This window comes from Podarcis melisellensis, assembly GCF_964234715.1.
Source record: "Podarcis melisellensis genome assembly, chromosome: 5".
Classification (NCBI taxonomy): Eukaryota; Metazoa; Chordata; class Lepidosauria; order Squamata; family Lacertidae; genus Podarcis; species Podarcis melisellensis.
Window position 1 is genome coordinate 74,866,831 of NC_138537.1, and position 24,466 is coordinate 74,891,296.

Here is a 24,466-nt window from a genome sequence, read left to right on the forward strand (position 1 = left end):
GAGTACACTATGCGGTACCTCTACCTCAGACCGCCCAGCCCGGGTCCGTTTCTGGTCCATGAAGATGGGTCACCCTTGTTGAGGCACCAATTCACCAGAGTACTTCGCAAGGCTATTGAGGCTTGTGGTCTATCTTCCCAGGAGTACGCTGCACACTCATTTAGGATTGGCACCGCAACCACGGCCACGCACCTGGGGCTACCGGCGGACAGGATCAAAGAAATGGGCCGGTGGGAAATCCAATGCTTATAAGTCTAATATGCGACCTGCAGCGCTTTACCCTACTTATCCGCCTTTTCTTTTCTGTCTTTTACCCCCAGCTATGCTCAGGAGAAGCGTGTGGTGTTGCGTCCACAGTATAGTTCATTGGGCCCGCGTACAAGCGGTGAGCTGCGGCCTTGCACACAATCTTGGCCTTCCACATGGTGTTTGAGTTTCCTGGTTTTCGACAAGAGGCATGCGTTGGGAGGAGCTTATGCCATTGCTGTGGTAGAAAGTAGCCAAGTGCGGCCCTCCCGACATCCTTGCAATTCATTTGGGGAGAATGACCTCGCCAACAGAAGGAGTGTGGACTTGTTGTGGAGCATAAAAAGAGACTTGAATGCATTTGCAGCCTTGTGTCCCAGAACAACGGTGTTCTGGTCCTGCTTCTTGAAAAGAACTGTTTGGCACAGTGCACAAAGCTGTATGGCCATTGAAAGAACCAGGAAACTCGTAAATCGGGCGGTAGCCCGTTGGGTGCGCTTTATGTATGGCCGAGTCATTTATCATGACCGTATCCGGATCGGCGACCAAGCTTTATACCGGAATGACGGCGTCCACTTATCGGATCTGGGGAACGACATTTGGTTAGCTAGCGTCAGCAGAAGCATCTGGGATTGGTTGCAGCGTTGAAGGTATTGGCGGCGAGCCTTTAGCTCGGGTGGCGGTTAGGCATTGGAATAATGTGTTGTGGTGTGTTGAAGTGCTAGGTGTGGCCATCGCCTATGCCTTCAATTTCTAGGGGTATTCCGTTAAAGGAATCTGGCGGTCGTGTATTCCGTCCGAAGCCTGCTTGGCGGGAGGCCATGGCACGACCCTCGGTGACATCAGGGGTGAGCCTATAGTTGGATTAGCATCAACTGGTGATGAACCCCTGGTGAATAAACCCACTTGTTTCGCGATCCAATGCCTAAGCCAATACCTTTTCATTGATGTAATCAATAAAGTTGTGGCCTTTTCTAGCCCATTAACCTTATATCACGTGTCCCTGTGTCTTCATTTTACTTCGCGGGGGTCGGGTCCTCGAACCACAAAGACTCTCCTCCCTGAAAGAGAGGGGAGTGGTTGTGGACGGGAGCCCGAGCACCGCTTCTAGCAGGGGGCGTTGCCCCCTGCCTCCAGCTCACCTGGCTGGCACTCACGCCCCCCCCCGGTGGCCATCCAACCAGGTGCCATGGGGGGGCGTGTCCAGCAGCCTTTATGCTGCAGTGCCAGCCTCCCCCCGGCCTCATTTCTCTTTGTCGTCCTGGGCGAGTCACCCACCCTCCACTCCCTTTGAGTTAGGGCTTAGGTCATTGGCCTTGCTATGGACCTTAGGTTGGTCGCCCCGGTTGCCCAGGGGGCCTGGTAGGAGTTTTTCCATTTGGCATTAGGCTTTTTGGTTTTTTCGCCTACCTCGTAGCAATCGTCACAACTTTTTGGTGGTATTGGTGGGTAGGTTAGGCATTGGAATAATGTGTTGTGGTGTGTTGAAGTGCTAGGTGTGGCCATCGCCTATGCCTTCAATTTCTAGGGGTATTCCGTTAATGGAATCTGGCGGTCGTGTACTCCGTCCGAAGCCTGCTTGGCGGGAGGCCATGGCACGACCCTCGGTGACATCAGGGGTGAGCCTATAGTTGGATTAGCATCAACAGGTGATGAACCCCTGGTGAATAAACCCACTTGTTTCGCGATCCAATGCCTAAGCCAATACCTTTTCATTGCTGTAATCAATAAAGTTGTGGCCTTTTCTAGCCCATTAACCTTATATCACATGTCCCTGTGTCTTCATTTTACTTCGCGGGGGTCGGGTCCTCGAACCACAATATTCATTTGCAAATCCTAGCAGTTATTTTCGGTTCAGAACTTGTGTCTCAACATTTCATTTCTGGATTCAATCACAACATCTAAAGTGACTTTCATTCAGAAGTTCTCAAGGAAGTAGAGGTGTCCAATCATTTATTCAGGTCCCCCCCCCCTTAAACTCAACAACAACAGAGGAAATATTCACTGCAAACTTTAAAAAAGAGGGCAGTGTACCCATTCAGAATTCAGCTTTACCAAATGAATTCTAAACTATTTTTCACTGGGAAGGCTTAAAACCAAAGCTCTTCATTCCTTATTGCTGATTTTCATCATTTCAGTGAAGGACAATGAGCTAAAATGTGGACATTTTAAAAGATGTGGGATTCCTACAGGCACTTTGCTTTCTAACAGGGAATGTTAACAAAGGGATGGAATCCATCTTCCTTGAGTTTCTGTCCTTAAATCTTTTACTGATGCTTGACTGCGAAAAGACACACAGTACAAAGATTATTGCAATCTTTGGAAGAGATTATTGCATTTTCAGTCTGCCATGGGCAATTGAAGTATGGTGTAAATTTAATTGGAACTGTCTTTTTATGCCTCATAATCAACACTAAATTAAAGAGAAGAACAGCAAAATAAACTAGAGTGCTAGTGCTATGGCCTGACTTTTTTTTAAAGAACTTATCAGAATCACTCTGTATGGAAATCTATAAAATCTAAGACTGACTTTGTTTAAGTAGTATGAACAGATTTTTCTCATTACTTAGCTTTCCCCCCTTTCCTTAGAAAAGAAATGGTCTTAGTTCACATCATTTGAGCTGCAAGGATGTGGGAAGAATTCAATATCTTTGGTAATATACGGGAGCTCACGAAAAGCTTTTATATACATTTATATTTTTAAAAATGCTCAGACATTGCTGGTTTTGCTAAATGGCATGTCCACCTCTTTGGTCACAGGTAAGCAACCCACAGCCTACATGTGGTTCCCAACTGTTGTCTACATGGCCTACTAATCCCCCCCCCCCCCAGGTGGGGTGTGCACACTTATCCCCACTGCCCATCCATCAGCTGCGTTTTGGTGAAAGGATCACTTGTTAGCCTTGAAGCAAGGAGAGGCTCTTTCTGGGATACAAGCAAATGCCCTACTTTCTTTCCTGAAAAAGTCCTTCAGGCTTGTGAACGCATATAGCTAAGAAGACCTATGCTAAGCCTTTTGGCCGATGCTTCTGACTGCTTTCTAACTCTTCAAATTAGCCTGCAAAAATGCCACATGGAGGATTACACCACTCAAGCATTCCAACGCACGAAGGCTGTGGAAAGTGCCACTTCTGTGCGAAGCTCGCCCCAGTGACTTGTTGAGGTGCAAGGGCGGGGGGAGCACAACAGCAGCATAATAGCATGCCAACATCTGCTATATATGTTTCATTCGCCTTCTGTGTTATTTAGCAGTGATGCAAAAAACGACGACAACATTCCGCTCTGTGCTTTGCCTGTATGGGAGAATTCGGCGAGCTGAAACAAATTGTTCCAAATTGCTCGTGAGAATGGTGCAGCATCTTTGTGAGAAGCACCATCTGTGAGGCTTTCCCCGATTAAAAAAACAACACACCAAGCAAAACTGAAAGCGGACACATTTATTGTGGAATGAAGTACAGCTGTAGGCTCTTGAAACCACAATCTGCAGCTTCCTATCATGCGTCCCTATTCATCCGAGGGATTTCCCTTGCCAACTATGTGTACTTCTTTTCACTCCTCAATTTCACCAGAAGCAAAAATTTGACACAAGTCTGGATGCCCCTGCTATGACCAGTCATCTCTAGCAGGCCTGTGGTGCTGCGCATCAAACAAAAGCCAGTCTTTTCATTATATATGGCAACTCACTTTGATCAAATGCCTGTTTGTCCCCATGCTAGGCTAAGTTTTCATGAGATTTAGTTCACATCAAGAACGCAGTCTCATAAAGCAAGGGACACTAACCTGGTAGAGCCTGGCCACACATCTGCAAGCTGGAGAAATTGTCACAGGAGCCATGCACTCACTGCAGCCAAGCATATGCTGTGCTCCAACAAAAGGGCTCATATCCAGTGTAGCTCTCAGTAACCATCCCATCAGCGTAATGATTTAGGCTTTTGCTAGAGGACTCTTTCCCTCAATCATCCCACGATGCTTCACCTGAAATGGTTCTGGAGATGCCCCCAACCCCCTGTAGCTGATATGGGGAGGGTGTGGGGCATATGTAGGGGAGAAGAGGTGGGGAGGAGTCCCATTGCAGAAGCAGAAATCCACCCAAACTTCCTTTCAAAACTTACTTCATTGGGGATGAGATGGTGAATGGGACCCGGTGGGCACCGGGGAAAGCTTCTGCAGCACATGTACACCCACAAACATCACATTGGCAACCCATGTCATAAGCAGATGGCCAAAAAAACTCTTTCCTCTTTCACACATTCCTTTCTGTGCTACTTCACTGCTGTTTTTTTCTGCAGGTGTTGCTGATTTGGCGCCATATTGCTTTTCTATGAAAAGGTGGGAGTTGTTCTGTTCATAATATAATCACATGTATCGATGTCATGGACTCTTGTGGCCAATCAGCTGTGCTTTCCAGACCATTGCAATGTCCCAAGACACAAAAAGTCTTATTTTGTTTTATTATTATTATTATTTTAAAAAACAACAGATATCGTCTAGGAGCATTTTCTCAGGTTTCACCAACAAAGATGATGTTTTTTTTTGAGGCACAAAACAGTTCATGCAACATACTTGCCCCCAGTTTGAATCAGTACTAATTTTCACTTCTTGCCCAGAACTAGAAAAAATAGGAAGGTTATTAAGAAACTGGAAGATCACAGTCATGACTATTAGGCTTCATTCAGCTTGATGGGTCAACACAGGCAAGTTTGTACTGGCCTGACTGATAAGAAATTTATCATGAATTTGATAAAATCAGCCATGTTTCCCTGGAAGGTTTTCCATATTTATAAGTTGCTACCAAACTTTGTCTGAGGGGGAAATTGACCCAAATTTAGAAGTTCATGCTCAGGTGAGACAATGGTAGGCTTTTTGTGGGGGGAGGAAGGAAGAGTCTTGATCATGGTAGCCAAGGTGGTATTATCCAGGTATTGTTTGTCTAAAACTCCCATCATCCCTGAACACTGGCCATGCTCACTGGGGCTGATGGGAGTTGGAGTCCACATCATCTGGTTGTCACCATGTAGGATACCCAGATTTTGACCATTTTCTAAGCAGAAGTTGCCTAAAGCTACATACAATATATAGTGAATTTAGAAGGTTCTGTTCAGGCGGTATATCTGTAGGAGTTTCGGGAGAAGCAGGAAGTTTGGTAAGATTAGCAAAACATTTCTAATGGGGGTTGGGGAGTGCTTTACACACATCCTTAGTCTCTCTCTCTCTCTCTCTCTCTCTCTCTCTCTCTCTCTCTCTCTCTCTCTCTCTCTCTCTCCTCTCCCTCTCCCTCTCCCTCTCCCTCTCCCTCTCCCTCTCTCTCTCTCTCTCTCTCTCTCTCTCTCTCTTTACCAGTACTTGGTTGTTGCTATTCCCTGCCCCCCTTTGGGATGCCTTCTTATATTTATTTCCCCATTCTCCTCCCTGTGTTTTATTGCAAAATGTGAAAGAAGTGGGAGATTTTCAACTGAACTTTTCAGAAACCCTCTCTAATTGGCACCCTGGCTAGGAGCCCCAGCATAGGGACAAGCAACTGAATCATCATGTTGTGTGAATTGCCATCTTATTGCTTGTGTTGTCCTCATTTCTACCTCAGGATTAAAGCACATGAGCAGAATGGTGTGTGCAAACCGTGAGCCAAATCTTCTCTTTCTCTCTCTCTGTTCAGTGTGTTCCAAACAGTACTGTCTCAGGGAACGGGAACATCCTTTGCTCAACCAATAAACTCCCTTAGCTAAGGATAAAGTGGAATATCAAACAGAGTTTGCTCTCATAACACTACTGAGCCTCACAGATCTGCCACCCTGATCTGAGGAATCTATGTTTTTAAGTACTGTACTGAACCCAGTGTTCAAAAATGCCCCGAGAAATGACATCAAGTCACATCTAAACAACCTGTTTACTAAGCATTCATTCAGATTTGTTTGTGGACAGGTCATTTTTATTATTTATTTCCTTGCTTTTTTATTACCTGCTCTTCAACGTAATATCACCGGGTGGGTTTCAAACCCACAACCATAGTGGTTAAACAATCATTATCCATGCAAATTTTATGCCACACTTTGTGGCTCATTTCCCCATCTCTTTTCAAATTGCAAAACATCAATTGGGGGGGTGTTTGTTTGTGCAAGAACTCCATAGCAACTTTAAGTGCAGAACTTTAAGTGGATTTGCCAGTATGTGATAGAATCACACCCGAAAACAGTGCCAGTCTGGAACAGCTATTAGCCTCATCAGAGCTTTTCTCCGCCAAAGCGGCAGGGATGTGTGGACCATTACCACCTGTCTCCTTTTGCTCAAAAAACTTTATAATTTCACCAGACTTTCTTGCTGTGACTTCCATCCCTGCTCCCCCCACACCACACCACCACAGTGCTGCATCTGAGGTGTTTCAGGGAGGAGAAAATGGGTTTGCTGGACAACTGAGAGGCAAGTTCTCTTATTGCAGAGTGAAAGAAATTGGTACCATCATTGCTCAGCATAATTCCTTTTTCACCGCAGAGGTGGCAAACTTCCTGTTTGCTTGCTTCTCCCGATGCCAAAAAATACCCAGCATTTTAATTTTCTCCCAGGCCTAGTTTTAGCTTTATGAAATTTAGCTTTGCTTTACAGTTAGCGATGGCTTTCCGTAACTGCAAACCTTTCTTCACTTGACTCTCTGCCTCTGCTTCTTTCTCATTTCAAAATGGCGGCTCCCAGCTCTTCAGTGGTCCCCGTTAACGGAATGAGGGAGCAGGTCAGTTTAGCACAAGGAGAGACTGCTACTGTCTGGCAGCTAGAGGGTAGCCATCCCACATCTTGAAAAAAACTCAGCTAGATGGCAGTGCCTCTCTGGCAGTCTGATCCAGTCAGTCTTCAAACAGGCAACTTCAGCCTGAGGTCACAATAGGCAACAGTTCTCCTTCAGTTGGGCAGCATCATCATGAGGTCACAATTGCCAGCCTGCTCCTTGAAGTAGGCAACATTAGCATGAGGTAATAATGGCCAATTGCCTCACCTTCTGGCAGGTGGCAGGAGATTGCAAGTCTCTCATCTTCAGGCTGGCAACATCAGGATGTGGCAAGGTCCATGTTCAGTCTTTGGGCCAGGCCACAGGAGCACAATGTTATGGTGGCCAGTCTCTCTCCTTTAGGTAGGTGTAGAAAAAGATAGGAAACTTGTTAAGTTAGCTAAAATGTATAAAGTCAGTAATAAATGTTGGAAATGTAAAGAAAAAGAAGGAACATTTTATCATATGTGGTGGGAATGTAAAAAGGTGAAAAGCTTCTGGGAGATGATATATAATGAGATGAAAAAAATGTTGAAATATACATTGATAAAGAAACCAAAAGTATTTAACTGGGCATTGTAGGGAGTGATATAAACAGAAAGGAATGTAAGCTGTTTTTATATGCAACAACGACAGCAAGAATACTATTGGCCCAAAAATGGAAGCAAGAAGAATTACCAACAAAAGAAGAATGGAGGATGAAACTAATGGACTATGCAGAACTGGATAAACTAAAAGGAAGGATTCGAAATCGGCAGGACCAGAGATTCACAGACGATTGGAGTAAATTTACGAATTATTTGAAATGTATTTGGGAAGATCAGACGACGTTTTGTGAGGAATATTATTGGAATTATTGCAAAAATGGATAAGGGGGAGGATGATTAGTTAAGATATTTAAAGGTAATATAAATTTAAGAAATGCATAAAAAGTAGTTAAAATGGTGGATCATCAGAGGTGCTGATGGAAGTCCAAAAATAAGTGGTACGTATTATATATATGTTAAAATTAATTAATAAAAAGTATTATATATATATATATAAGATAGGAAACTTTGAACATGCAAATTGACCCATAATTTTGGGTTTCTTTAGAGCAGGTGGTGCTAATGTAAGAAGTTTCTGTTCAGTTTGTTAGTATCTTTTAGCACATCTTTGAAGCCTGTATGGGACTTAGGATGGGGACCTTCTTGAACAGGAAAAAGAAAGAAAAGAAAATCCTTGATCATGCAGGTTTGAAAAGTAGTAGTAGTTTCTCCTCCTCCTATCTCATCTGGAGTTTTGAACTGTGGCTGAAATTCTGGGGAATGAAGCAATGGAGAACTTCTGAAACAACAGTGGGATATTAGCTCTACCCAAGGCATGATGGATAATTGCGTGGACAGGTGGAGTCCCCAGATCCTGCACGGTCCCCCCGTCCTGTGGAATAACGACTCAAGACAACGTGCTATGGGATTAAATTGGCCACAACTTTTTTAAATTTCAAATGTGGGTAGACCTTGGCTCAGGCATTGGGCGTTCTCCCTCCCCAGTCCCCAGCCGGGGACCTAGGGAGCATCAAGGTTATCCAGTGTGTGTGGGGGGGATGGGCCGGCTCTGGAGAACATATGTTCAAGCAGAGAAAGCCGCCCCCGTAACGCCGCCGCCGCAGGGGAGAGCAATGACGACTTTCCGGCGTACGGTCAAAGCCTCCCTTCAGAAACCCCTTTAATGGGGAACCCTGGTATTGCCACCGCAAAGAGGAAGATGGACAAAAGGATTCCGCCCAAGGCCTGATACCGCCAAAGTTGTGACGTTTTGCTACGGGAAAGGCGAAACCTGCCAATGTAGGGAAATTCCTTTCCGGCCCTTTAACAGCGACCTTAACGTAGCAGCGCCCGCATACCTGTGAAGAAAAATTAACCTGCAAAACCTGTGAGGAAAATTGACCTGCAACATAAGACATTGACTGAGGGTGGGTAGGGTGGGAGAAGCTCTGGAGCCAAGTGAGAATTCCCAGGTAAGATCCTCCTTTGTGTGGGCAGGTAATCCCTCCCCTACCTGGCCTGGTCTCCTTGGCAACTCTTCCCCCAGGTGGGATTGGACAACTGACTGAGGTAGGCGGAGACCTCCAGGTATCCCACCTGAGGGAAGGCAAAGCCTAGCCTATGCTGTTGGAGCCGCTCCAGGTCTAGGGGCTGCACGCGTCCACGCAAAGGGCGCCCCCCGTTTTAAGCGGGGAGCGGTCATTGTCACACACAGGAGGAATAAGGATATAGTTTGAATGCTTCACCTATAGCTTTAGAAATAATTTAATGTGTCAAGATGAATGGATGTTGTTAATATTGCAGTTGTTGTATAAGGGAATGTAATTGAGATGAACAAAATTTTGGAACGCAGAAGTACAGTGGTACCTCGGGTTACAGACGCTTCAGGCTACATACGCTTCAGGTTACAGACTCCACTAACCCAGAAATAGTACCTCAGGTTAAGAACTTTGCTTCAGGATGAGAACAGAAATTGTGTGGCGGCTGCACAGCAGTGGGAGGCCCCATTAGCTAAAGTGGTGCTTCAGGTTAAGAACAGTTTCAGGTTAAGAATGGACCTCTGGAACGAATTAAGTATGTAACCAGAGGTACTATTGTACCTAAATAATCAAACCATCAATTCTATAATGCGGGAGGCCACCTAAATTTTATAATTCGGCATTTGAATGATTGGGATTAGTAATTGTATTATAACTTGGCATTGTTATAATGAGGCTACCATTGGATTATTGTAATTGGAAACTAATAAAAATTATTGTTAAAAAGGGAAAGAAATTCTGGGGAATCTGGGAATCTCAATAACCTATCCATTCAAATCCATTTCAAACCCATTAACAAGCTTACTTTCTTCTAGGATGCATCTCATAAAACTTGGTGTGTCAAGGCTACTCCCATTACTGCTGCCCTGCCCTTTTTACTATATGAAAAAGACACATTAGATCAGAAAATCTGTTTGTTTCCTTTCCAGAGCACAATTCTTCCTGCCCGTACTCTTTAGTGCTGATACCCTTTTACGTGGATGATTTTAAATGCCTCATATGATTGAAGCTTTCCATTTCCCTTTATGGAAAATCATTGCTATAATGATCACAGGGCTGGGTTGTATTATTATCCCAAATATTTCCAAGTTGTTGCCCTGCTCTTTCCCAATATAATTTGGTTGTCTGTCTTTTTTCCCAGTTGCTTTCATTTCCAGGATTGTTTCCTGCGAAATGTCCTGCTGTGATGCAGGGCCAAATTGCCTCTTTGTGGGTTCCTCTCCTGCTTCTTCATTGCAATCATTTCTCTTTTGCAGAGCACTTATGCAGCCTGGCCCTCCTGAGCATATTTGCTCGGATATTTAAGGGCAACTGAGCTCAGCTGAACTAACTCACATGAAAGTGTGCATACGACTGGAGCTAGAGGCATCCCAAGATCAGTGCTTTTGCATTTATCTATAAATGTAGCCTTGCTGCCTTCCTCTACAGCATGTGGCTTGGCTCACTTCCTTGAGTAGTAGTAGTAGTAATAATAATAATAATAATAATAATAATAATAATAATAATAATAGTAATAATTTATTATTTATACCCCACCCATCTGGCTGGGTTTCCCACATGTGGAGCTTTTTTTTGTCTAATGTTACTTTACTTGCCTATGAAAGTTCACGACACAACAAACCTGTGTGTGATATCATAATTCAGCCTGATATCCAACTAAGCCAAACTCAGAAGTGACCCACTGAAGTCGATAGAGCACTGGATTTCACCTAATGCATTTGCAATCAGCTTTACCTCAGTTAAATCAACTATGCGAGATTTCCCAAGGGGGCGGGGGGAGCGCGAATCATTTATACTTCCCAGCTGGACAACAGCCGTAGGAAATTAAAACCACAGCTTGCTTAGATGGTGGGTATCTTGGGCATTTTTGCTTTCTTCCTAATAGCTAGTCACTTCGCACAGAATTGTATCAGAGACTGCCCTGTTGGACTGTTGTGACAAGCTCCTAATAGCTGCTTCAGTTGTCTTGATCATAGCAAAGAGCCTGCGATTAAAAACAAGAGGCGTTTGTTAGCAAAATGGGTCACACAAAGCACTGGAGCATGCTTCTGGCAGAATATGAGGAACTGAGATGGGAGGAAGATCGATACAGCTCTCACCAAGCTAATTATGCTTCATCTTTGCTCTAAAGAAAAAAAGAAAACCCATTGGCCCTGCTTCCGAGATTGGCAGGGTTAAGGGCCGGAAGATGTCAGTGTCGCACCGAACATGGAGAAAGGCCAGGTGGCGCTGCAGTCGTCCCCTGAGTTACTGGGTCAGTAATACAGCATTAGCTCTGAATTCAATGCAATACACTGACTTAAAAAATAGCAACGATGCTATCCATGAGATTTTTCAAAAGCTCTGGCCATGGAATATTTGAGAGCACAGGGGAACAAAAGTTCAGGCAGGCTGTACGCTCTGAATAACCAGGGGAGGGGTTGTAGGATCAAAAGTGGCAGGAACTCTGGTTGGAAAGCTGCCAGCAGACAGCGGAGAATATATATTCCTGGGCTAGGTGACCAGCAGTCTGTTTCAGAGCTATTTCACATATCACACAGAACAAGGTGGTGGGTTATCATCCATCATACACAGGTGAGCAAGTTTTGCTATGTTCCCCCGATTTGAAAAGCTCCCTGCATGTAGTAAACTCACACAACTGGAAGAAGGCTAGAGGTGCCTACAGAGTTGCTGTTTTATGAGTGGGTTTCAAACACATTCCAGAAATTTTGTTTTCATGACGGTGAGTAAAATGCTCTGCCACTCTTGGGACCACCAGATGTTGCTGAACTTTGACTCCTGTCATCCCTGGCCCTTGAGCATGCTTGCCAGGGCTGATGGGAGTTGTAGTTCATCAAAATCTGGAGTGGAAAAGGTTTCCTAGCACAGTCAATTCACTTGGAATAAAAAGGTTTTGTGGTTATGAATGTGACAGGGAAATGCACTGAAAAGTATGGGATAGAGCAATGTTTCCCAAACTTGGGTCTGCAGGTGCTTTTGAACTACAACTCCCATCATCCCTGACCACTGGTCCAGCTAGCTAGGAATGATGGGAGTTGTTGTCCAAAAACAGCTGGAGACCCAAATTTGGGAAACACTAGGATAAATGAATAATAGGGATGTGTAAACACCCTGCAAATGAATCAGGGTGAATGTTCATTGTCATATAACCGCCCTGTAAGGAAATCTGAATGAATGTTCAATGAAGAGCTAATCTAACCACCATGTTAGCTTTCTGAAAGCAAATTTGGATAGATGCCAAACTTCTGGGGAAATTGTGAGCATCTGCCAGATGTACCTCCTCCACTGCATTCTGAGCCAGTACATCCCAGAAGTCTTGCACCCTGGTTTACTACCTGATTCTGCATGATGACTCTCATAATAAGGCAGCCCCCTGTATCTTAGCAAACAATGGGCTGCCTGTCAGACACGTGCCACAGATCGCTATCACATCCTTTTGCTTCCTGTTGATGTGCCGCCCAAGAACGTAGCAGAGTGATATACAGAGAGGGTGCGCAAATGAGAAATGGATTTGGAAAACAAAGGGAAAGGGAGAAAACAATAAAGGAAGCTTACTGAGCAAAATGCAATTTCCTGCCATCACCCTCGTCAGAGTCTGCCTGCTCGTGAAATATGAGTCAACTGCTTTAAAATAAGAACAATACAAGAGCACATTGAAAGGCCAATAATTAATATCTCTAACTACATGCAAGGATACATGAAAAATTCATTGAAGGAGCAAAACTGAGCTCCAGTGCCAATTTCCCTATGAATTACTGAAAACCATTAGGGGTCTAGGCTAGCTGGTGGGCCCCATCAGGGGCCTGCCAAACCTACACTGTCATGTCAGAAAAAATATTCTAACAAGACTCCTACCCTGCGCCTCAGACAAGCTCTGCATAGGGCTGGTCACCCTCATCTCCAGTGCCTCCTCTCATCTGCCCGATGTTGAAGGTTTTCAAGACTTCCTCCACACTGCTACTCTTTGCTTCATCCCTAGGTTCCAAGAGTCAGCAACCCTAGTGAGAATCAAACTCAGCTAATCATCAAACTCTCCCCCCAAAAAACATTGGGCTCATCCGTACTTTTGCTTGACCTGTATTTTGATCGTATTGTGCACTGATTGATTCCTCCAGGTCTGAGAGCTTTCCTTGTTGTTCCATGGCTGTGCCTTGCAAAAATCCACAATTTGAAGCTCAGTTAAGCAAAATCTCTCTCCAGTTTTTCCGCACACCTGATAAGATCTGATTCAGCAGTAAGATCAAGTTTTTACAAGCCCAGTCACAGAATGAGAAAAGCTCTCAGACCCAAGGGAATTAATCAGTGCTCAATACGTTCAAAATACAGGTCAAGCAAAAGTGTGGATGAGACCCTAACATCTGTTCCATCTTTCTTTTAGAAAGTGCTTCCACCTATATGGACCTACTCTTGGAGGCAAGAAAGGGTTTAGCGTTTATTTTTAAATCCATGCATACATGTCTTAAACTTGACTTGAGATGAAGCATTTCTCCAAATCAATGCATTCCTTCATTACACAGCACACTGAAAATGCAAGTGCCAGTTCTTTTTTCTAATGCAGTCCTTTTTTAGATGTTGGACCAAGCTGAAAAGTCAGATGGAAACTCACTCACATACCAATTCGTAAGGGCGTGAAATGCAGCTGTGAAGGGGCAGAGACAGCTGGTGTCTGCTGCCATGTCGCTTTGCAACTGGCTCGGCCAGAAGTAAACACGGCCGGGACATGTTTTTGGTGGCTGGCCATTTGGTGCATTTTGGGCTCCCCCACACCTGCATAAATACCAGGTGCAGTTGATGGGGAAAGAACAGAAGCCAACAGAAGCATTGGAACTTGGCAGCCACTCCCACAACAAGGAACAAAATGGGGAAAAGGTTCGGCAAAGCAAAGGGAAACCTTGCCTGTCCATCATCTGAGACTATAGGAACATAGAACAATCTTATCTTATCCTGAGCAGGAACATGGGTCCTTCTAATTCAGCATTGCCCCTACACTAACTGATAGCACCTCTCCAGAATTTCAGACAGCCGTCTCTCCTATCTCTACCTGGAGATACCAAGGAATGAACCTGAGATGTTCTGTATGCATGGTATATATTCTACTTGCTGAACCGCAGACCTTCCAGTTACCCAGTGGTGAGTCAAAAAAGGTGGGAGGAACTTATTGGAGGAGTCCTGGTTAAAAGGGGGGGGGGGTATTTTCAGAAGGGGGAGTGCGAGGAAATCACAATGCAATGGATGGACATCTGTGATAAGCAAAGCTGCCAAACCTATTCCATTGTGCATCACCCTTCTGAAGATGTAGGTGTTGGTCTATGGAGTTCCAGTTCTGTTAGGAACACCCTATTTACCTGCATGGCTATCTAACAGCATCCTTTGATTTGTTCTGCCCTCATGGCTGCGATGGCGACAATAGCTTGGTGGATTTTGACACCTGATGTGGCAAATCATAACCCTGCATCCGAAATTAAAGGCTATTTTGAAACAGCAGCAATATGAAGATCCAGGATGAGAGTCTGATATGTATGCAGGACAATTCTAAATAATAATAATGCTAAAAAAAACAGCAAATTAGACAGCTTTAGCCTTAAATAACAGGAATTGCCTTCAGTTTCATTGTTAACAAGATGTCAAAGGAATGCAAACCATGATGTGAAATGCACAGAACGGAAATGTTCCTATTTTATCCTCTGTCTCAGAAAGTTGCCCTAAAGGGAAATGAAATAAATCAGTTAATCTCAAGCAATGGTCCATGGACCATTGGATGGTTTGCAGTGCATTTCCAGGTGGCCTATAAAACCATGTGTAACAGATAATTTCCATGTGTGTGGAAAATCTAGCTTCCTCTATCCAACAGAGTCGCTCCCAATTTTATCAATGCCAACTCTAGACTGCAGTACACAACAGTATAGGTTTTGAAACAGCCACCCACTTGGATTTCATAGCACAAGGTAATTCACAAGGGAACAAGGAACCCACTTTCCTTTTTTTAACAATATAAGAAACCTTTGAAAAGTACAACCTTGTTTTCCCTTAACGAAGGTGGGAGGGGGCATAAATGTACAACCTCAGGATATTTCTTTTCTGGGGATATATACGCAACTACAGTAAAATAAGCACCCGGTACCTTGTCATTATGATTGAAGTATAAAATCCCCTCAAGAAAAAGCACAGACACACTAATGCACCCATGAGGAAACATCCAAATTACATAAAGCTAACCTTTCCAGAGCATTTACTTGACAGTGAGATGAATGGGATTCTGTATCTCTTCCTTCTTTATTAATATACTTTGGTTCATTTCAGCCCATCCAACCATATTTTAGCAAGAATGGAGGTAATTACTCCATTGCTCTTCTAATTACCATCACATCTCGTTATTATTCAAGGGCATGGGATCACTAAGGGCTTCGGATTTGGCAACAGCTATTAAAAACCCATCCTTACTCATTTGAGGCCTGCAGTGAAAGATAACTGGCGGGAGGCACAGACGTCTACTGCCATGTGCCTGGAGTTCTTGTAGCACCTATTGCCATCCACTGAGTCTTCCTCAGGCAATTTTCTTCTTCCTACGTACAATTTTGTAATTAGAAAAAGGTGTCGCTCTGCAGTTTGCATGGCTGCCAGTAGATGGGACTGCAGCATGTCTTCTTTTTCTTCTCTTCTTTGGCAATCACTCCTAGCCGAGAAAGATTGCCTTCCATAAACACGGTTTTAACAATGAGTCCGTAGGTGACTGTGGAGGCCAGTTCTGGATCCACACGTCCTTCCACAGTGGGGACATTGGTTTCCGGGCAGGAATTTATCATGGTGTGGATTTGCCAAGCGTGCCTTCCTTGAGTGTCTTCAAAGCCCATGACACCTTTGGTAAAGGCTGTTCTCCAAGTGGAGCACTCGCAGGCAAGTGTTTCCCAAAACTAGTGGTTTGGGTTTTTTTAGATTTGCCTTGAGACAATCTTTAAACTTCTTTTGTTGATCACCAACATTATGCTTTCCATTTTTAAGTTCAGAATAGAGTAATTGCTTTAGAAGATGATCATCAGGCATCCGCACAACATGTCCAGTTCATCAAAGTTGATGTTGAGGAATCATTGCTTCAACACTGGTGATCTTTGCTTCTTCCAGTACACTGGTATTAGTTTGCCTGTTGTCCCAAGTGATAAGTAAATTTTTCAGAGACACCATTGATGGAATCTTTCGAGGAGTTGGAGATGGTGTTTATAAGTGGTCCATGTTTCACAATCATACAGTAAGGTTGGTAGTACAATAGTTTTGTAAACAAGCATTTTGGTTTCCCTGTAAATGTCCCAGTCCTAAAACACTCTACACTTCAATCATAAGAAAGCTGCACTCTCAGAGTTCAGGCAACAAAGCAAGAGAAGCAGGACGGCCCACAGCACAAGTGAGCAGACCGTTAGAGCAAGCAACTGAGCAGACCAACTGGTGGACCAGGAGAGTCTTTCAATGTTAACATGTCATTGGTGCTGCCACCTGCCTCATTGCCTGCTTTCATGCACATATAACAGGGAGAGGGAAGCCTGGGGTGAGCAAGCAGTTAGCAGAACAAATGAACAGCCAGCCAGTGAGGGAGGCTGAAGGAGTTGTGAGGGGATGAAGGGGTTTGAAAGATGACCACAGAGAGAAAAAACCTGAATGGCTACTGAGAAAGCACAAGAAGGCTGGAGGGACCGTGTGAGCTTGGAAAAGGACAGGATTGGTCCTTGTAGGGTTGTTGATGGTGTTTTGGTTTTGGTTTGGGGAGGGGCTTATTTGGATGAGTTTCGGCTGGCTCTTGAGGAAAGCTGATTGTGTGAGACAGACACACTTTCCTGTAAGGAGAGAGGAAGAGAGTTTGTTTGGGGTTTGAGGTCTGGAATAGATCACCTCTCCGGTGACCAGATAAAAGAATGGTAGATAGAGCCATGGACAGAATGGGAGCAGTGAGCAACACATCCTTTCATACAGTGAGGCATATGAATGATTCTGCACAGTTCTTGAAATAGCTTAATGCAGGCAGCCCTCCCATTTATGCGCATTCAATATGTGCACAAAGGTGTATACATGCATCACACTGAACCCAGAAGTGACCCAGAAACATCATAAAGATGTCACTGAAATGCCACTAAAAGGGTGGGGTGGGGGCAGAGTGAGGCGTTTGCCGGTTTTTTCAATATGTTTCAATTATATGTGTGTTTTACCGGTGTGTGGTGTCTTGGAACCCAACCGTTGCGTAAAAGGGGGGCTGCCTGTAGTTCTTGAGCTACCTGAATGGAGGATTGAGCAGGTTTCCTTAAAAACAACAACACAAAAACACCAGTGTGTATTCTCAAAAGCATTCGTCTGTTCATACATGAGGGATCTCCGATTTTCCCTTTCCCGTTTAAGCTGTGTGGGCTGTAGCAGAAGCTGCTCCCATGCTTACCCTGTTCTTCCTGCAGTGGCTTTTGAGGGAAGTTTGAGTAGTTGGAATGGGCAGGAGCTTCTGAGGTGTTCTTGAGTCCAGGTGAAAACTCCACCTGTGGCACCTGACCGGAGTTTGATGTAAAATGATTATTTTATAGCTTGGCAAAAGAAAGCAGCTCTTTACTGTGAAGCGTTTCCTCACTCCACCCCTGTAGACTAGTGCCCTCAGGTTGCTTCACAAACTGAAACTACATGGAAATGTGTGGGAGCTCTGCTAGCAAAAACAGCTTATATATATATGTATGAATCTCTGAAAAGTGGAAATTCCTTTTTAAAAAATATCTATTTACCAAACTTGTGGAATCTTGTAATTTGGATGTGGAATTACCAATCAGGTATAATGAAAGAGAAACATAAACCAGCTCTTGTTTTCTGATCAAATGGTATATAAAAAGATACATAACCCAGACTATTCAAGACTATTGAAAGAAAATGAAGCACAGCAGGAAGAGATTTAGAAAATCCCCAAATTATCAATTTCAGTCTGTGGCATGTGTGTCCATCTTTATTCAAATAAATCTGGGTGTGATTTATGGATATTGCTAACAAGCTGTGCCAGATGCTAATAATTGCTTTATAATAATAATACTACATGTTGTAGCAAAACTTTACTATGCTGTCAGTGCCTAATTTCCAATAGGAAAAAAATGTGTATTTTTAATACCAGTAAATCCATTTTTTAGCAGATCCCTCTCCATTCCTTTCTTCATACTTATCCAGACATGAAGCCATGTTTGCATAGAGAACTATTTGGTCCAAATGCCAAATGTTAGATGTATTTATTTTGTATTTATATTTTCCTAACAATGTATTTGTATTTCGCTGAAAGTCCTTCTCAGGATGAGAATTCCCAGGAAGAGGAGGAGGAAGAGGAGAATATATTAATCTTTCATACAGTGTTTTCTTATATAAAAAAATACACATATACCTCTCAGACTGCGTCAAAAGCATCTAGGCCTGATATCTCGAAGGTTAAGCCCTCAAACCCTCCTCTCAGAGCTTTGTAACGGGAAAGGAGAGCGCTACATATATTGCCTCAGAACATAAGGTGATGAAAGATGAGAAGAAACATGCCCGGTCTTTCGAAAGCCAGGTTGTGACATGGCATCCATGTCCCACAGGTGTTCAAAGTTTGTCTGTTGATCAAAAACAAAAACCCCACAAGCTACTAACACAAGATTCTGAATCCCTAGAAAAAGCCAGGAGCGGCATTTATGTCTAGAAAAAAAAGGGGGGGAGAGAAGTAAGAGTTTTGTAGCATCAGAACAGGGCCTAAATTCAATCATAGAGCTCAAGAGTGTGCAGTGGGACCATTAAGGTAGGACTTTGGGGCAGAAGTCCAGGGTCTCACTAAGAAGAATGAGAGGAAAAATCCCCCAAAGCAGCAGAATTGGCTTACCAAATCTGGGAGCAAGTGAAGTAACGGACATTGCCATCTAAACAGGGAGGGGGCACACAAGACAAAGGTCCAGATTCAAAAAGTATCTATGTGTGCCACTACCTCTGAGAACAGTCAGTTGCTCTTTTTCTCACAGGTAACAATGAAGGCGGCATCTTCCAAGAGTCCAGGACTGTCAACCATGACTTTCAACCACTGAAATGTCTCCATATCAGCCTGCAGTTTCTCCCTTTACTCTCTACAATGTTGCCATTATTAAGCCATGTCTAAAATGGACAGTCAAATGTGGTGGTGGTGAAAGAGTGGTCTGTCTGGGGTTTTGTGCTTCTTTCAAGGTGAGTTTCCAGAAAAGCAAGGGGACAAAGCCACTTCCCAACCCCAGCCATTATTTTAATTTTACACTTCTGTATAGATAACGTTCTGCGCTTTGCTACATTCCCAGGCCCACAAAAAACCTGCTGCTCTCTATCACCGGATGGGCCAAGTATCAATGGGACTCACCTCCAGATTTTCGTGATTAGTTGGCTTTGCATTTTTTTGAGGGAGTGGGCCTTTCCCCTCTGACCATATATGTAAAAGAAATATACAGACTCACAAAGGACTTACCAGCCCTCCTCTCCCTTCACCTCCTGCTTTGTCTCCATGCACCCATCTGTTACATAGTGATTTAAGCTTTTGATCTGGCAAGCTACTCACCTGGAAGGAACCGTTATTCCACTCTGGCGAACAGGTGAATGGTTTGCTATCAGAATGGATGAACATTCATGTTGCCTTTTTTCAAATCCTTGTGAAAACGAGATCGAGGAAGACACTGAAGGCCTTCTTTGGTCCCAGACATCAGTGAAAAAAGACTTCCTTATTTGTCCAAGTCCTTGTTGAGGAAGTTGCCGTTTACTAGGAAGAGAGGTGTGTGTGTACACTGAAGTATTGTCTTACTGATAAAGCCTCAGGCAGCAAATTGCTTGAGCAATGCTGATGTCACAGAGGCTGAGCCGCAGTGACATCACAGACTGAGCTGTGTGGGGAGCAGTGATGGCATCACAGGCAGTGAGCAGCAAAGGAAGCTTTGTGACAGAGAGTCCACACAGTCAGCATTGCTGAAAGAAAGGCACAGAAAAAGGTAACAAGGTAAAGACCCCTTGGGTGGTTAAATCCTGTCAAAGGCAATTATGGGGTGCAGCACTCATCTCGCTTCAGGTCGAGGGAGATGGCGTTTGTCCACCGACAGCTTTCCGGGTCATGTGGCCAGCATGGCTAAACTGCTACTGGTCCATGGAGGACTGTGAAGAGTGCCAGAGCGCATGGAAATGCCATTTACCTTCCCGCCACAATGGTACCTATTTACCATATTTTTTGCTCTATAAGACTTTTTCCCTCCTAAAAAGTAAGGGGAAATGTGTGCGCGTCTTATGGAGCGAATGCAGGCTGCGCAGCTATCCCAGAACCCAGAACAGCAAGAGGGATCACTGCTTTCACTGTGCAGCGATCCCTCTTGTTGTTCTGGCTTCTGAGATTCAGAATATTTTTTTTCTTGTGTTCCTCCTCCAAAAACTAGGTGCGTCTTATGGTCTGGTGCATCTTATAGAGCAAAAAATATGGTATCTACTTGTACTAAGACTCCCTGGAAAAGACCCTGATGTTGGGAAAGATTGAGGGCACAAGGAGAAGGGGACAGAGGATGAGATGGTTGGACAGTGTTCTTGAAGCTACCAGCATGAGTTTGACCAAACTGCAGGAGGCAGTGGAAGACAGGAGTGCCTGGTGTGCTCTGGTCCATGGGGTCACGAAGAGTCGGACACAACTAAATGACTAAACAACAAAAAGCATGCTTTTGAACTGCTAGGTTGGCAGAAACTGGGACAGAGCAACGGGAGCTAACCCCATCATGAGGATTTGAACCACCGATCTTTTCCTGCAGGTTTTGAATAAACATTCACAATTTTTTACTGATAATAATAATAATAATAATAATAATAATAATAATAATAATAATAATTTATTATTTATACCCCGCCCATCTGGCTGGGCCTTCCCAGCCACTCTGGGCAGCTTCCAGCTAATAACCAGCTAAACAGTTTGAGGATCTATACAACGTTGTAACATGCAGAAAATAGCAATTTAGAGAAACCAAAGACTGGAACTGAGGGAAGTCGGGGGGTGGGGTGGGGGGTGAGCTCTGGGTGGGAATGGGAGGGAGGAAAAATGGGGGGGAAATAAGGATATGTTTTTGGATAATATATCTTGTTATAACTTTGAATAAAAAAAATGGGGGGAAATGAACCACCGATCTTTCGATTGGCAAGCCCAAGAGGCTCAGTGGTTTAGACCACAGCGCCACCCGCATACCTCACACAGAACAGGCAGTGGACAGGGGGAAAGAGACCTGAGAAATGGGACCTGAGAGGAGGGTTGAGAAAGCTTGAAGCAAAAGGACCATGTAGAAACATTTTGCTGAACAAAAACATTGCTCCATCCAGCTCAATATTGTCTACAATGAATGGCAGTGGCTTTCCCAAGATTTCAGATAAAGGTCTCACCCAGCTGGAGATACTAGGGATTGAACCTGATACCTTCTGCATGCAAAGCAGATGTTCTCCCACTGAGCTATGGCTGTTCCCCTTTGGGTTGGGGCAAATCAAGGAGGAATGGGGAAAGAAAACAGGATTCTAGGGAAGAGGACAGGAGGCACGGAGCAGAAGAATGGGGGAAAGGGAAGGCCTGAAGGAGAAATCAGTGTCTAAATGTGCATGGCTGTGATAAGCTGAAATCGTAGCCTCTGGCTTCTAGTCCATATGAAAGAAAGTTGGCATAACACATGACACCAGCACTGAAGAAACCTGAAAGAAATAAGAAGGAGCCTGCTGATGTTCAAAAACAACATTTTCTCAAAACAAATATATGCTTAACGAGAACAAAATGGTTTACCACATCTAGTTAGCAGTCTCAAAGCATCCGGGCTTCTGCTTCAGTGCTGCGTCAAAGCTGATCTCAGGGCTGGGGTGAAAAAGCTTGAAGCCTTAAAGCCCAACTGAGCATCAGCACAGCAGTAAAGCAGAAACCGTAATGCTCGCAACGGCCAGCTGCATGAGTTACATAAACATCTTCTGCTACCCCTGTTTGCCAATGAAACTACATGGAACTGATTTCCCAAGTACCTATAGAGAGTTCTGTTTGGGCAGCTGGCCCACGCATCAAATTGAGCATCGGAAGCACAACACATTATTTAAAATAGGCAGAAAGAAGGGGCACTTACATCCAAACACTGCAGTGTGGGTTGTGGCTGTACTCACGACTGGATAGCTGGAACCTCGCCCTCTCCCAGGATATTCCATCTCCTCCCTGCTCGTTTTGCTATTCTCCTCCTCCAAAGATCAGTTGATATTCTGTTCGGAATGAGTAAGTTCAGTCCTCATTGGGCTGCTTATAGAGGGTTTATTCCCCCCTGAGGGTTTCTTTCCTCACTTTTATTTTTGTTATTCTGCAAACCTGATGCCTCCTCCTTGAGCCTGGATGTTGCCCACAAAAGAACTGAAATCACTACTAGAAGAGACGAAAAAAATTGGCTGGGAAAGATGGATGGTAGCACTGGTGGGATGGTGGCAGCACTCAAACATCTCAGAGAAAGCCACTAGCATATCCACTAGCATATCCTCCAGCTCAGCCAGTGTTTTAGAGCACATTCTTCCAAACAGACACATTTTTCTATGCAATTTCCCTGAATAGACCCACTTTTACAATCACATTTCTCTAACAGAATGTATCTCTTGTGCTGTTTTCACCAACACATGCATTTCTAGACACAATTTCCCCTCGTGGCCTCAGCCCAGTATACCTGAAGGAGCGTCTCCACCCACATTGTTCAGCCTGGACACTAAGGTCCAGCTTCGAGGGCCTTCTGGCAGTTCCCTCACTGCAAGAACTGAAGTTACAGGGAAGCAGGCAGAGGGCCTTCTCAGTAGTTGCTTTCACCTTGTGGAACACCCTCTCATCAGATGTCAAGAAAATAAACAACTATCTGACGTTTAGAAGACATCTGAAGGCAGCCCTGTTTAGGGATTTTTTAAATAACTGGTGTTTTAATGTATTTTTAATCTTTTGTGGGAAGCCGCCCAGAATGGCTGAGGAAACCCAGCCGGATGGGCGGGGTACAAATAATAAATTATTATTATTACTCGATGTTATTTAGTTGGAGAAGTGCACACTGCAGAATCTGGAGAAGTGCAGATTTTGATGGATATCCACGCTTTGACTCTCAGATCTCATTGTTTTGGGAAGTGCAAATGACATGGATTCGTGATAAAATGCAACCCAGCTCAAATTTATCCCCATATCTAGCTCTCAGAGCATCCGTCGTGAGCATGCAGCGCCGCAACCCCAGTGGCTAATTCTGTCCCATTGTTCACAAATCAATCTCCCTCTGAAAGTGCTGCTGTGTCAGTATCTAACTTGCATCTGCATGAATATGCAAGACAGCAGCACTCAGACTGGGAGGAGGGAGCGAAAGGAGCTTGTCAATACTGGTTTGTGTGTGAGTGAATTGGATACACATACACACACACACACACACACACACACACAAATGGTATTTTTATTTAATTTGTCTTTGGAATGGAAAGTGTGTAATCATGTGGAAAATGAATTAGGACAACTCACTTGTAGGTATTAAAGAAGGGGGGCAGGAACTGCTCACCTCGTTTTCCTGAAGGATATGGCTGTTGAGATATGATAAAGCACATTTTCACCTACCACCTTTCTCAACAGCTTTTTGAAGTTTGTTGGGAAAACAAACACTTAAAAAAAAAAGTAAGAGAAAACTCTGTTCTGCTTCATTCTCCAAAAAGGTAATTTTGTCACAAAGTCACACAGATGAGGAGAAATTTCCTTTTCATATACCTGTCCCCTCCCTTCCTCTCACCTGTAAAATGTGCTTGAGCCACAGTCCATGTGTATTGGAGGATGTGAAAGGTGAAATCCTGAGTTATTGGGTTATTGTTTTTTCTAGGGCTGCTTTACGGAAACAGTCTTTCTGCCCTTTTACCACTTTGAGTTGGCAACTGGAAGCCCCAGGGCTCAATCTACCCTCCCTTCAAGTTGCACCATTTGGCCCCTCCAGTGCCAACTCAGACACACTGGTACTAAGGACAGAGCAGTCACTATGGCCATAGGATCTGGCTGCAGGCTACTCCAGGATGCTTGCCCTAGCCTACCACTACCCATTACATTTTTATAGTGGTCCCCTGGTAAAACTAGTTAGCTTTATTCGGACAGTTAGCTCTTGACATTATTATGACTGCTACCCAAAACAATAGATTAATTTCAGTAACTTTAATGCGTCTGCCTAATGCTGTTGTAGATTATGACCAGTCAATGTATGCTCCACTTCTTCATGGCAAAATGCTGTTATTTTAGAAGGAAGGCCTTTACCCTTTTTCCTCTGAAAGGTCTCGTTTCCTTTTTTTATTATTTGATTATTTGGTTTTTCAGATTAAAATTTTACAGTCATATATCAAACACAGATCATAAAAACAAGATTCCAAGGAATCTC

The 24,466-nt window shown here is 44.0% G+C and overlaps 2 long non-coding RNA genes across 5 annotated transcripts; one reads left to right on the forward strand and one right to left on the reverse strand.

Annotated features, from left to right (window-relative positions):
- Nucleotides 1-7,077: 7,077 nt before the first annotated feature.
- LOC309371260 lies at nucleotides 7,078-19,206 on the forward strand. Its single transcript, XR_014168981.1, has 2 exons — nucleotides 7,078-7,363; nucleotides 19,058-19,206. It is a non-coding gene; the product is annotated as an uncharacterized lncRNA (long non-coding RNA).
- On the reverse strand, nucleotides 10,779-19,831 carry LOC309371182. Of its 4 annotated transcripts, XR_014168847.1 has the most exons (4): nucleotides 19,618-19,831; nucleotides 17,482-17,584; nucleotides 12,621-12,686; nucleotides 10,779-11,049 (listed from the first exon to the last, which is right to left on the reverse strand). It is a non-coding gene; the product is annotated as an uncharacterized lncRNA (long non-coding RNA). The 4 variants fall into 4 exon arrangements; XR_014168846.1 differs by lacking the exon at nucleotides 12,621-12,686; XR_014168848.1 differs by lacking the exons at nucleotides 12,621-12,686; nucleotides 17,482-17,584; nucleotides 19,618-19,831 and adding exons at nucleotides 12,921-13,063; nucleotides 14,411-14,520.
- Between the last annotated feature and the right edge of the window lie 4,635 nt (nucleotides 19,832-24,466).